Raw genomic sequence first — 12824 nt, 5'->3', positions numbered from 1 at the left:
TCTTAAATGTCCATGTTCTATTTGTCAACCATTGTTCCTATTAAGTAATCAGAAAGTACAGGCTGTTTAATAGTTTTAACCATCAGATTTACAACTAACTGAAAGTCATCATTTGAAAGATTACTACACAGAGCAGAAAGTTGTTTCCAATTTTTGAGTGTGTGGACATAAATGGCTTTAAAGGTGATGCATAACTTTAACAACGTCACCTCAATGGCTCCAATCACCACGATGAAAACATTTCCAGTATCTATTTCCCAATAATTTTGTCATAGCACACACTTTTTTCTCAAAATGTAATTTTCTACTCATGCTTTGTTAAATGTCGGGCCTTAAAAACTAATGCCACCTTAACTGACATTACAAGCAGCGCCATTATGGGCCCACAAGGGCATATTAACGTGGCAGCCTAAGAGGGCTCCGGGAGGAAATAGGGTGGGAGTGTCTGTGGGAACCTTGCCTTAGCCCTTATTGGCCAAATATGTGCTTCCACACTCGCTCGTGAACACTGCGTGATTGCAATAGCTAGGCATTGAGACAGGGTGCATGCTCTCTGTAACCTTTAAGCTGATTGGAGGATGTAAAAACCTCCCTTCCCCATTTGCCTTTAAAAGCAAGTGCTTGTGTGATAATAAACGGAACTGCTTGAAAGCAAGGGGTTTTCAAGATGGCGGCGGCTGCGGCGGCTGGCGCGGAGTAGCTGAGGTGGAAAAGGTGGCCACTGGGCCTCAGGCAGTCGGGAAACTTGTGGACCTTCCTCTGGCCATCTCTTAAGGGAGGACTGCTGCTGCTGGCCGGTCGTGGGGGCTCAACGCCACTTTGCCCCCGGCAGGAGAGGCTGCCTCATTTACAGGCAACAGCTTTGAAGTGTGGAGCAGGAAAAGAACTGATTCTTAGCTGCAAAAGCGAGTCTTGAAACAGGGAACACGGCGCCAGGGCTGCTGTGGATGCAGCCAGGATCCCGGAGGCTGGGGCCGCACTGAAGGCGGCCAGCTGCCCTATTCAGGATTCGAGGTTTCAGGCCAGCATTAAAGAAGATTCCTGGGAGCGCCCGAGCGGCGCCGCGACTGAACAGCCCGAGGCGGCAGCACCGAGAACACGGAAGGCAACAAACCAGAGACAGAGCGAGCGCCCGACCTGGCACAGCACTGTGAGTGATCCCTGGCACAGCTCTGTTCGGGGGGTGGATGCCCACGCGGCTCCCGCCTGCACCACCAGGCCACTCACTGCCCCGGTGCTGCCTCCATTTTCCCAGGTGCGGGCAGCTCCGCCCTGCTCGGCCATCACTGAGCCCATTTGCTTGGCCTGGCGCGGGGCTTTCCGGACCCTGCAGGCCGGCCTCCTCTCCCACTCCCTCCGCGGTTCTCTGGCGGGGCTGGGGGTGTGGGGCGTCCCGACCAGTGTTGGGAGGGCTAGGAAGTACGGGCGGGCCTACTGTCACTCCACCACACCCTGGACTCCGGCCCCGGTAAACTTCCTGTTACTGGGAGGCAGATACCATCTCTGCGACCACCAGTTTGGAAAAAAGCCTAACGAATTTCTGGTTGGGAATAGTGTGGCAGGAGAGTTCCCAGGTCCGTTTGAACCTGCCGGAGAGCAGGCTGCAGGCGGGCACTAGACTCGGTTTATACCGGGGGGATACAAAGGTGAACAAGACCCGAGAAAGATCTACACAGTGCTACAAAGGCACCCAGAGAGACCGGTCGTCTGTGCCTAGCAGAAACCTGGTAGACTTCCTGGGCGAGGCGGTGCTGAGCAGGGTCTTGAAGGCCCAGCTGATAGACGAGGGCTGCAGAAGACACACCCCAGCCCAGCACAGTGTGCACAGAGGGGGAGACGTGTGGCCAGGGAGGCGGAGACTCGACAGAAACCACACACCCGGTGGGGTCGCCACTGCACGATCTAACAGCCTGGGCCAGAGCACACAGAACGGGGAGAAGTCCTGTACAGAAAGTGAAAGCTCAACAGAGATCACACACCCTGTGGTACGTGATCCACCAGCCCAGCAGAGTACAAGCTGACCAGAAAGGTGGATCCCCGGAGAAGCCCAAGACCCGAGGCAACCACACACACAAGACACTAGAGGCCAACTGAGCAGTCACGGCGGGAGCCATACCAAATTGGCAACCACAGCAACATCCTAGTTAGTCATTAGTCTCAAACCGGTGGACTGTGAAACCCCCTGCCACAATGAATAAACACCAAAAAAAAGACACCAGAAATACAAAAAATCAAGAAAGTACACCACCAAAAGTTAATAAATCTCATACTCTAGATCCTATAGAACAAGAAACCCTTGAAATAACTGACAAGGAATTTCGAGTGATAATTCTAAGGAAACTGAATGAGATACAAGAAAACTCAGCTAGACATCATGATGAAATGAGGAAAAGTATACAGGATCTGAAAGAGGAAATATACAAGGAAATCAATGTCCTGAAAAAAAATGTAGCAGAACTTGCTGAACTGAAGAAGTTATTCAGCGAAATAAAAAACACAACGGAGAGTTTAACCAGCAGGCTTGTCGAAGTTGAAGAGAGAACCTCTGAACTTGAAGATGGGCTGTTTGAAATAACACAAACAGACAAAAAGAAAGAAAAAAGAATCAAGGACATGGAAGAAAATCTGAGAGAGATATCAGACAACCACAAGTGTTCAAATATCCGAGTCATGGGTATTCCAGAAGGGGAGGAAAATGGAGATTCCATTGAAAACATATTCAACAAAATAGTGGCAGAAAACTTCCCAGGTATAGGAAAAATCACAGATCTTCAGATCCAGGAAGCTCAACGATCTCCAAATGTATTCAACCCAAAAAGGCCTTCTCCAAGACATGTCATAGTCAAATTGGCAAAACTCAGAGACAAAGAGAGAATCTTAAAAGCTGCAAGAGAGAAGCGTCAAATCACCTATAAGGGAGCCCCAATCAGGTTAACATCAGACTTTTCATCACAAACCCTAAAAGCTAGAAAGGAATGGGATGATATTTTCAAAATACTAAAAGACAAAGATCGCCAGCCAAGAATACTCTACCCTGCAAGGCTATCCTTCCGAAATGAGGGGCAAATAGTATATTTCTCAGACAAACAAAAACTGCGGGAGTTCACTACCACAAGACCACCCTTACAAGAAATCCTCAAGGGAGTACTGGGTTTGGTTCCTGAAAAATAACTACCACTGCCATAAAAACCTAAGAAAAATCTAAACCCGCTAGTACAATAAAAATGGCATTCATGAAGAGAAAACAAGCTAACAAAAACACTATCTACAACCTAAGGAACCAACAAACAAAGAAACCAAACAGTAAATCAGAAAGCAAGGAACAAAAGACACCTAAGACAACCAAACAACCAATAAAATGCTAGGAATAAATCAACACCTTTCAATAACAACTCTTAATGTTAAAGGCTTAAATTCCCCAATTAAAAGACACAGACTGGCTGACTGGATCAAAAAGCAGGACCCAACTATATGCTGCCTACAAGAGACCCACCTCACCCATAAAGATTCACACAGACTAAGAGTGAAAGGATGGAAAAAGATTTACCATGCAAACAGAAAAGAAAAACGAGCTGGAGTGGCTATTCTTATATCTGACAAAATAGACTTTAAACTAAAAACCATAAAAAGAGACAATGAGGGACACTACTTAATGATAAAAGGTCTGATCCATCAAGAAGACATAACAATCATAAATATGTACGCACCCAATGTTGGAGCAGCCAGATTTATAAAACAAACTCTATTAGACCTAAAGAAGGAAATAGACACTAATACCATAATAGCAGGGGACCTGAACACTCCACTGTCAATATTAGACAGATCATCTAGGCAAAGAATCAGTAGAGAAACACAAGATCTAAACAAGAGTCTAGACCAATTGGAATTGGCAGATATCTACAGAACATTCCACCCAACAACCTCAGAATATTCATTCTTCTCATCAGCACATGGATCATTCTCCAGGATAGATCACATATTAGGTCACAAATCAAGTCTCAATAAATTCAAAAAAATTGGAATTATCCCATGTATCTTCTCAGACCACAATGGATTAAAACTAGAAATTAATAACAAACAAAACTCTGGAAACTATACAAACACATGGAAATTAAACAGCATTCTACTTAATGACATATGGGTCCAAGAAGAAATCAAGCAGGAAATCAAAAAATTTATTGAAACTAATGAAAACAATGATACATCATACCAAAACCTGTGGGATACTGCAAAAGCAGTATTGAGGGGAAAATTTATTGCATTAAATGCTCACTTCAGAAGAATGGAAAGATGGCAAGTGAACAACCTAACACTTCACCTTAAAGAACTAGAAAAACAAGAACAATCCAATCCTAAAGTTAGCAGACGGAAAGAAATCATTAAGATCAGAGCAGAACTGAATGAAATTGAAAACCAAAAAACAATTCAAAAGATCAACGAATCAAAAAGTTGGTTTTTTGAAAAGATAAATAAAATTGACAAACCATTAGCATGGCTAACAAAAAAAAGAAGAGAGAAGACTCAAATAACAAAAATTAGAAATGAAAAAGGCGATATTACAACTAATTCATCTGAAATACAAGGAATCATTCGAGACTACTATAAACAACTATACGCCAACAAATTTGAAAATCTGGAGGAAATGGATAAATTTCTGGACACACACAAGCTCCCAAAACTGAACCGTGAAGACGTAGAAAATTTGAACAGACCAATAACAATAAAGGAGATTGAAGCTGTTATCAGAAGGCTCCCAACAAAGAAAAGCCCAGGACCAGATGGATTCACAGCAGAGTTTTACCAAACATTCAAAGAGGAATTGACACCGATTCTTTACAAACTATTCCAAAAGATTGAAACAGACGCAAATCTCCCAAACTCATTCTATGAAGCAAACATCATCCTGATACCAAAACCAGGTAAAGATATAACCAAAAAAGAAAACTACAGGCCGATATCTTTGATGAATATAGATGCAAAAATCCTCACTAAAATACTAGCAAACAGAATACAGCAACACATACGAAAAATTATTCATCACGACCAAGTGGGATTCATCCCAGAGATGCAAGGTTGGTTCAACATACGCAAATCAATAAATGTGATACACCATATTAATAAACTCAAACACAAGGACCATATGATCATCTCTATAGATGCTGAAAAAGCATTTGATAAAGTTCAGCACTCATTCATGACAAAGACCCTCTATAAGTTAGGTATAGAGGGAAAGTATCTCAACCTAATTAAAGCCATATATGACAAACCCACTGCCAATATCATCCTGAATGGGGAAAAGCTGAAAGCTTTTCCTTTAAGAACAGGCACTAGACAAGGATGCCCACTCTCACCACTCCTATTCAACATAGTGTTGGAAGTACTAGCCAGAGCAATCAGAGAAGAGAAGGAAATAAAGGGCATCCAGATTGGAAAAGATGAAGTCAAACTGTCCCTGTTTGCAGATGACATGATCCTATATATCGAACAGCCTAAAACCTCTACAAAAAAACTGTTGGAATTGATAAATGATTTCAGCACAGTAGCAGGATACAAAATCAACACACAAAAATCAGTAGCATTTCTTTTCTCCAATAGTGAACATGCAGAAGGAGAAATCAAGAAAGCCTGCCCATTTACAATAGCCACCCCAAAAATAAAATACTTAGGAATAGAGTTAACCAAGGAGGTGAAAAATCTCTATAATGAGAACTACAAACCACTGCTGAGAGAAATTAGAGAGGATACAAGAAGATGGAAAGATATTCCATGCTCTTGGATTGGAAGAATCAACATAGTGAAAATGTCCATACTACCCAAAGTGATATACAAATTCAATGCAATCCCCATCAAAATTCCAAAGACATTTTTCTCAGAAATGGAAAAAACTATTCAGACATTTATATGGAACAATAAAAGACCACGAATAGCCAAAGCAATGCTCAGCAAAAAAAATAAAGCTGGAGGCATAACACTACCTGACTTTAAGCTATACTACAAAGCTATAATAACCAAAACAGTATGGTACTGGCATAAAAACAGACACACTGACCAATGGAATGGAATAGAGAATCCAGAAATCAACCCACACACTTACTGCCATCTGATCTTTGACAAAGGCACCAAGCCTATTCACTGGGGAAGGGACTGCCTCTTCAGCAAGTGGTGCTGGGATAACTGGATATCGATATGCAGGAGAATGAAACTAGATCCATACCTCTCACCGTATACTAAAATCAACTCAAAATGGATTAAGGATTTAAATATACACCCTGAGACAATAAAACTTCTTAAAGAAAACATAGGAGAAACACTTCAGGAAATAGGACTGGGCACAGACTTCATGAATACGACCCCAAAAGCACGGGCAACCAAAGGAAAAATAAACAAATGGGATTATATCAAACTAAAAAGCTTCTGCACAGCAAAAGAAACAATTAAAAGAGTTAAAAGACAACCAACAGAGTGGGAGAAAATATTTGCAAAATATACATCTGACAAAGGATTAATATCCAGAATATATAAGGAACTCAAACAACTTTACAAGAAGAAAACAAGCAACCCAATTAAAAAATGGGCAAAAGAGCTAAGTAGGCATTTCTCTAAGGAAGATATCCAAATGGCCAACAGACATATGAAAAAATGCTCAACATCACTCAGCATCCGGGAAATGCAAATCAAAACCACATTGAGATACCATCTACCCCCAGTTAGGATGGCTAAAATCCAAAAGACTATGAACGATAAATGCTGGCGAGGCTGCGGAGAAAAAGGAACTCTCATACATTGTTGGTGGGACTGCAAAATGGTGCAGCCTCTATGGAAAATGGTATGGAGGTTCCTTAAACAATTGCAAATAGATCTACCATACGACCCAGCCATCCCACTGTTGGGAATATACCCAGAGGAATGGAAATCATCAAATCGAAGGTATACCTGTTCCCCAATGTTCATCACAGCACTCTTTACAATAGCCAAGAGTTGGAACCAGCCCAAATGCCCATCATCAGATGAGTGGATACGGAAAATGTGGTACATCTACACAATGGAATACTACTCAGCTATAAAAACGAATGAAATACTGCCATTTGCAACAACATGGATGGACCTTGAGAGAATTATATTAAGTGAAACAAGTCAGGCACAGAAAGAGAAATACCACATGTTCTCACTTATTGGAGGGAGCTAAAAATTAATATATAAATTCACACACACACATACACACACACACACACAAACCGGGGGGGGGGTGGGAAGAAGATATAACAACCACAATTATTTGAAGTTGATACAACAAGCAAACAGAAAGGACATTGTTGGGGGGGAGGGGGGGAGGGAGAAGGGAGGGAGGTTTTGGTGATGGGGAGCAATAATCAGCTACAATGTATATCGACATAATAAAATTAAAAAAAATAATAATAAGAGAAAAAAAAAGAAAAATGAAAGCAATGATATTTGTTGTAGATCAGAAGCTTGTGGACATTTGGATTCAAACAGAACTAAACCCTAATAAAGTTAGAAAAGAAAGAGTAAACATGAAGGACACATGGCCATGGGGCTAGAGACACTGGAGTTCAGGCATGGCGGGGAGCTGAGTCTGCTACATGAAATTTCAAAACTGAATCACAGGATAGGATTCTGCTGCACCACCAGGACCTTGACTTTCGGGGTTGCATATTCTGACCTTTACAATAAGTAGAAGATTGGTCTGTGAAGGGCATGAAGTGTTCTAGTGAATTCTCCTTCAGTCTCATCATTACAATCCCAGTTCCAGGAAGAAGGAGAGGAAATAAGGCAGAAGGAGGGTTCTGGAAGTTTCAGGAGCTCACCTGTCCTTTTATGGCCACAGTCTTTAAACTGGGGTTGTGAATCCCTGAGGGTACATGAAGACTCTTAGAGGATTTACAGACAAAACCATTTCAAGGGAACCAGTTTCCAGAACCTTGTTGTCCATACCTACCCTTTCCTAAAACCAATGTCCTTAAGAACGTGTCTGTGATGGAAATGCTGTACTCCTTCCTTATCTCCCCCTCTACAATTTCCCTTCTCCCCCTTTTGAAAAGAAACACATGCTTTTGAACCCATCCTGAATCTTCCTAGGAGGCATTTCACCAGTATACGAAAACTTCCAGGATACCACACAAAGATTTAATTTGATAAATAGGTGTTGAAAAAGTAAATGACTTTAATACAAAAGCATAAAATTCTAAGTCAGATGGAAATCTTTCAATAAAATGGGGGACCTTTTCAAATTAACAGATGACAGAGTATTAAAAATTGTTTTTGAGGACACATCACTATGTGATTCTTGGCATAACCAAAAAAAAAAAAATGTTCAGTGAATTGTATGACGTTACTATAACAAAACTCCTTATATCCCCATCTGTTTATTTATGTTAGCAACATTTCTCAGAACTTAGCATTTCATGTACAAAGTATTTGCTAGGGATCACTGCTGTGAGTGGCCGAGTTACTTAAACAGATCCTTGTGAGCTGGACAGGGCCTTCTCAAATTATCCATTATAATCAGGTATAAAGTTTCCTTTTTTCCAGACAAGTTCATGTGGATTCTTCTTGTGTTTCCTGGGGCACAATGGCACAAAGATCCATATCCAGGCAGGAAGCTCAGGGAAGATGCTCTCACTGTCATACTGCTGGGACCAGGTGTGACCTCAGAGATCTTCCATACCAAACCTTGACTTGCCTGATGAGGAATCAGAGGCCCAGAGAGAGGAGAACTGCCCAAGGTAACAGAGCTGGAACTAGAAAGCAGGTCTCCATCCTGTCAGCCCAGTGCTCTTTCTGCCGTACCCTGTACCGGTTACAACAGGTAGGAATAAAGATAAGGCTGTTCTAAGTTCTTCTGCATAGGTGACATCACATTTCCTCCTTGTCCTCATCATAAACCTGTTTGACATGGATGAAAATGTTGGTGAGGACTGATTGTTTCCTAGGATTGATTTTAAGGATGTAGCCCAGACCCTCCAGGCTTTTCCAGTCCTCCCATGGATTCGCCTCTGAAAGAACAGTTAAGCAAGCACTAAAACACCAATTTCAAGCTGATGGTCCCCCAGATGATATTCAACTCAATAGATTTTCAGAGGACAAGATGGTTATGATATGGAGAAGGGGAATTCCTGTGGAATGTTTTAATACTGATACACACTACAACATGAATGAACCTTGAAAACATTCAGATGACCCTTGGAGAACTTGCCTTTGCCAATGGCAACTATACCCCAGTTACTGAGTTCATCTTGCTGGGATTCTCCAATTACCCAGACCTCCAGGAGCTTCTTTTTGGAGGCTTCCTGCTCATCTATGTCATGACAGTGGTAGGAAACCTGGGAATGATGGCACTCATCTTCACAGACTCCCGTCTCCATAGGCCCAGGCTGTGTGGTTCAACTGACCTCCTTTGTGGTACATGTGACAGCTGAGAGCTTCCTGCTGGACTCCATGGCCTACGACCGCTTCATGGCCATCTGCCAACACATCCATTACGGCTCTATCATGACCAAGAAGACCTGTCTCCAGCTGGTGGCTGCTTCCTATGCCTTCAGTGGAGCCAACTCTGCTATCCAGACTGGGAATGTCTTTGCCCTGCCTTTTTGTGGGCCCAACTAGGTAACACACTACTTTTGTGACATCCCACCCCTTCTCCACCTGGCCTGTGCCAACACAGCCACAGCAGGAGTAGTCCTCTATATCTTCTCTGCTCTGGTTACCCTTCTACCTGCCGCAGTCATTCTCACCTCCTACAGCTTGGTCTTGGTGTCCATTGGGAGGATGCACTCAGCAGCTGGGCAGGAGAAGGCCCTCTCCACTTGTGCCTCCTATTTCCTGGCCATTGCCATTTTCTATGGCACTGTGGTTTCCACCTATGTCCAGCCCCATGGATCCACTAATGATACCAATGGCCAAGTAGTGTCTGTCTTCTACACCTTCATAACTCCCATGCTCAACCCCTTCATCTATGGCCTTCGCAACAAGGAGCTGAAGGAATCTCTGGGTCAACATCTTCCCCTGCTGAGCCCTTCAAGGTTGTTTGTTGGAATGAAGAAGACATAGAAGCTGAATTTGAAGACCTAATTCAGGGTTAGACATTGGATTGGAAAACATGCTCTTAAGCTAATGCAGAGCCCTAACCTGAACTGAGTTGGCTTCAGCATGAGACTTCTGGATTATTAAAAAGCATTTCTCCAGATGGACCTTGAGAAAATTATTCCAAATACATGAAATTTTACTATACAAATAGGTCTTTCACAGCATCGTGTTTGGAAACAAAAACTTGGAAACAACCTAAATGTTCAAAAAAGAAACAGGATTAAATGATTTATCCCCTAGATGGATTATGATGCAACCATTAAGAACTATGCTTATGGCCAAGGTCAAGGGCTCAGATCCCCATACCAGCCAGCCACCAAAAAAAAAAAAAAAAAAAAAAAAAAAAATTACACTTTTGAAGACTATGTAATAACGTGGGAAACAGTAGAACATCTAGAGTGCAATTGCAATGATGTAACAAAAATGAGTAGTGGAAAAACACAACAATGTAAGCAATGGTGGTATTAGAGTGGTAGTACAATGGAAAAATGTTTTTCGATTTTTCTCAAAAATTTTCCGAAATGTTTTTAATGTTGTTTAATTTTGACACTTTATTATAAAAATGAATAATTAAAAAATCAAAATAAATAAATTAAAAAAATAAATAAATAAAATAAACGGAACTGCTCGACAGAACCCCCTCCACGTCTGAGTGTGCTTTAACGGGCTGGTTGGGGCCAGCAGCTGTGCTCACCTCTCTTCACTGCTCTCTTCCCCCGTCTCCTTCCAATGGGGACTGGAGGGAAAGAGGAATCCAGGCAATTCGCTTGCCCACCAGAAGGCACACCAAGGGAGAGACCAATAGCGAGGCAAGGGCTGCTTGGGTCGGCCGGCGGCGGTCCTGACAGTTAAATATCATCTTTACAGGAAAGAAATATATTAACTGTTTTTATATTTAGAAACTACCGACTGGTGACATTTTTCAGGATATAATCTATGACTCCTCTCCTCACCACCCCCCTCTCTGGTCCTTTCCACCATAGCTGAGAAGAGACATCCAGCTTCCCACAGGTGTTAGGAATTCCTGGAGAGGAACCCGTTAGCACACAGGACTTTCTTATACTATTGAAAATCAGGGGGTAGGGCCGAGCCCATGGCGCACTTGGGAGAGTGTGGTGCTGGGAGCGTGGCGACGCTCCCGCCACGGGTTTGAATCCTATATAGGAATGGCTGGTGCACTCACTGGCTGAGTGCCAGTCACGAAAAAGACAAAAAAGAAAAAAAGAAAAAAGAAAATCAGGGTGTAGAAGGCAGTAAAATATGGGTGCAAACATACAGAGAAAGAGAGTTCTGGATTTTTACATCCTGAAGAGATTAATAAACCCCAGGCAGTATAAAATTGAAACTTCTTATAAAGAATTGTCAGAAAGTCTTTTCTCCCCCAAAGATAAATTTTATTTTCAGTGAAGTAGATGGCAAGACACAGCAATCTCTCTAAAGATTGGCAAAACTCATTCCTTTGGGGCTGGCTGCTGTGTGGAGCTCATCCGAAAGAGATGTGGCAAGGACAGAATCCCATTAGGACAAACTTGCAGACAGGTAACAAACACACAGCCTGAGGCTAGAGTCAAGCGTTTTCTTCAAATGGTAACCTCACATAGCGGGGACCTCAGAAACGGGACCAGTGGTTATCTAATATATCTCAGACAACAACCTATGTCTGCAATTGAAATACTGTTGGTTACATCCATAATTGTCTTAGGACTTCATTGACATTTATATTGTTAGCAAATAATATAAAATATGAGCTTAATTTCTGCTTTTGATAATCTATATTACATAAAATTTACAATATCCATCTGGGTTTGAAATTTTCTAATGTGATCAACAAATTTAATTGACAGATTTAGATAACAATCTTATAAGTTACAAATCATGTGCATTTATTGTGTGCAACTGATAGAAATATCTTCTCTGCATATCAGGTTCTATTACAGTATAACACAGAGAGCTGAAGTTCTGTGAACTTAGCTTGTTCTTTGCAAAATTACATATGTGTGGTTTAAATATTTTTACATCCTCCATTCATTTAGTAAATGCTCAGTTTGTGCCAGACAGGGTGGCAGGTGCTGGATGAACAAGAATGAAAAGCAAATAATGCTTTGCCTCTCTATTTTAGTGATGTGTTCATTTGCCTTCTTTTTCTACTAGAAAATATGTGTGTTGAGGATAAAGACTGTGTGATTCATTTCTGCACATGCAATACATGAAGCAATGCCCAGCCTAGTTGAGTCTCAAATAAGCTTGTTAAATTGGGAAGGAATCAATCCAATTACTGTTCTCTCTTATATCAAAGTTCTGGCTCTATGTGACCTCTGGAGTCTCATTTTTGGTTGAAGTCAGGATGTGATTCTTGACAAACCCAACCGTTTTCTTGCCATCTTACCATTCTTCTGAAGTAAGCTTTTAATGCGATAAATTTCCCTCTTAGTACAGCTTTTGCAGTATCCCACAGGTTTTGTTATGATGTAACATTATTTTCATTAGTTTCAATGAATTTTTTGATTTCCTATAGAATTCTTCTTGGACCCATATGTCATTAAGTAGAATTCTGTTTAATTTCCATGTGTTTGTATAGTTTCCAGAATTTCATTTGTTACTGATTTCTAATTTTAATCCACTGTGATCAAAAAAATACATGGGACAATTCCAACATTTTTGAATTTGCTGAGACTTGGTTTGTAACCTAACATGTGATCTATCCTGGAGAATTTTCCATG

The 12824-nt window shown here is 41.6% G+C and overlaps 1 pseudogene; it reads left to right on the top strand.

The window, feature by feature from the left end:
• The first annotated feature begins 9194 nt into the window (after positions 1-9194).
• On the top strand, positions 9195-10068 carry LOC134370407 (olfactory receptor 5B21-like; annotated as a pseudogene).
• Positions 10069-12824: the final 2756 nt, after the last annotated feature.

This window comes from Cynocephalus volans, chromosome 2 (assembly GCF_027409185.1).
Source record: "Cynocephalus volans isolate mCynVol1 chromosome 2, mCynVol1.pri, whole genome shotgun sequence".
Classification (NCBI taxonomy): Eukaryota; Metazoa; Chordata; class Mammalia; order Dermoptera; family Cynocephalidae; genus Cynocephalus; species Cynocephalus volans.
Note: the sequence above shows the minus strand (reverse complement) of the source record. Positions and strands in the feature narration are given on the sequence as shown.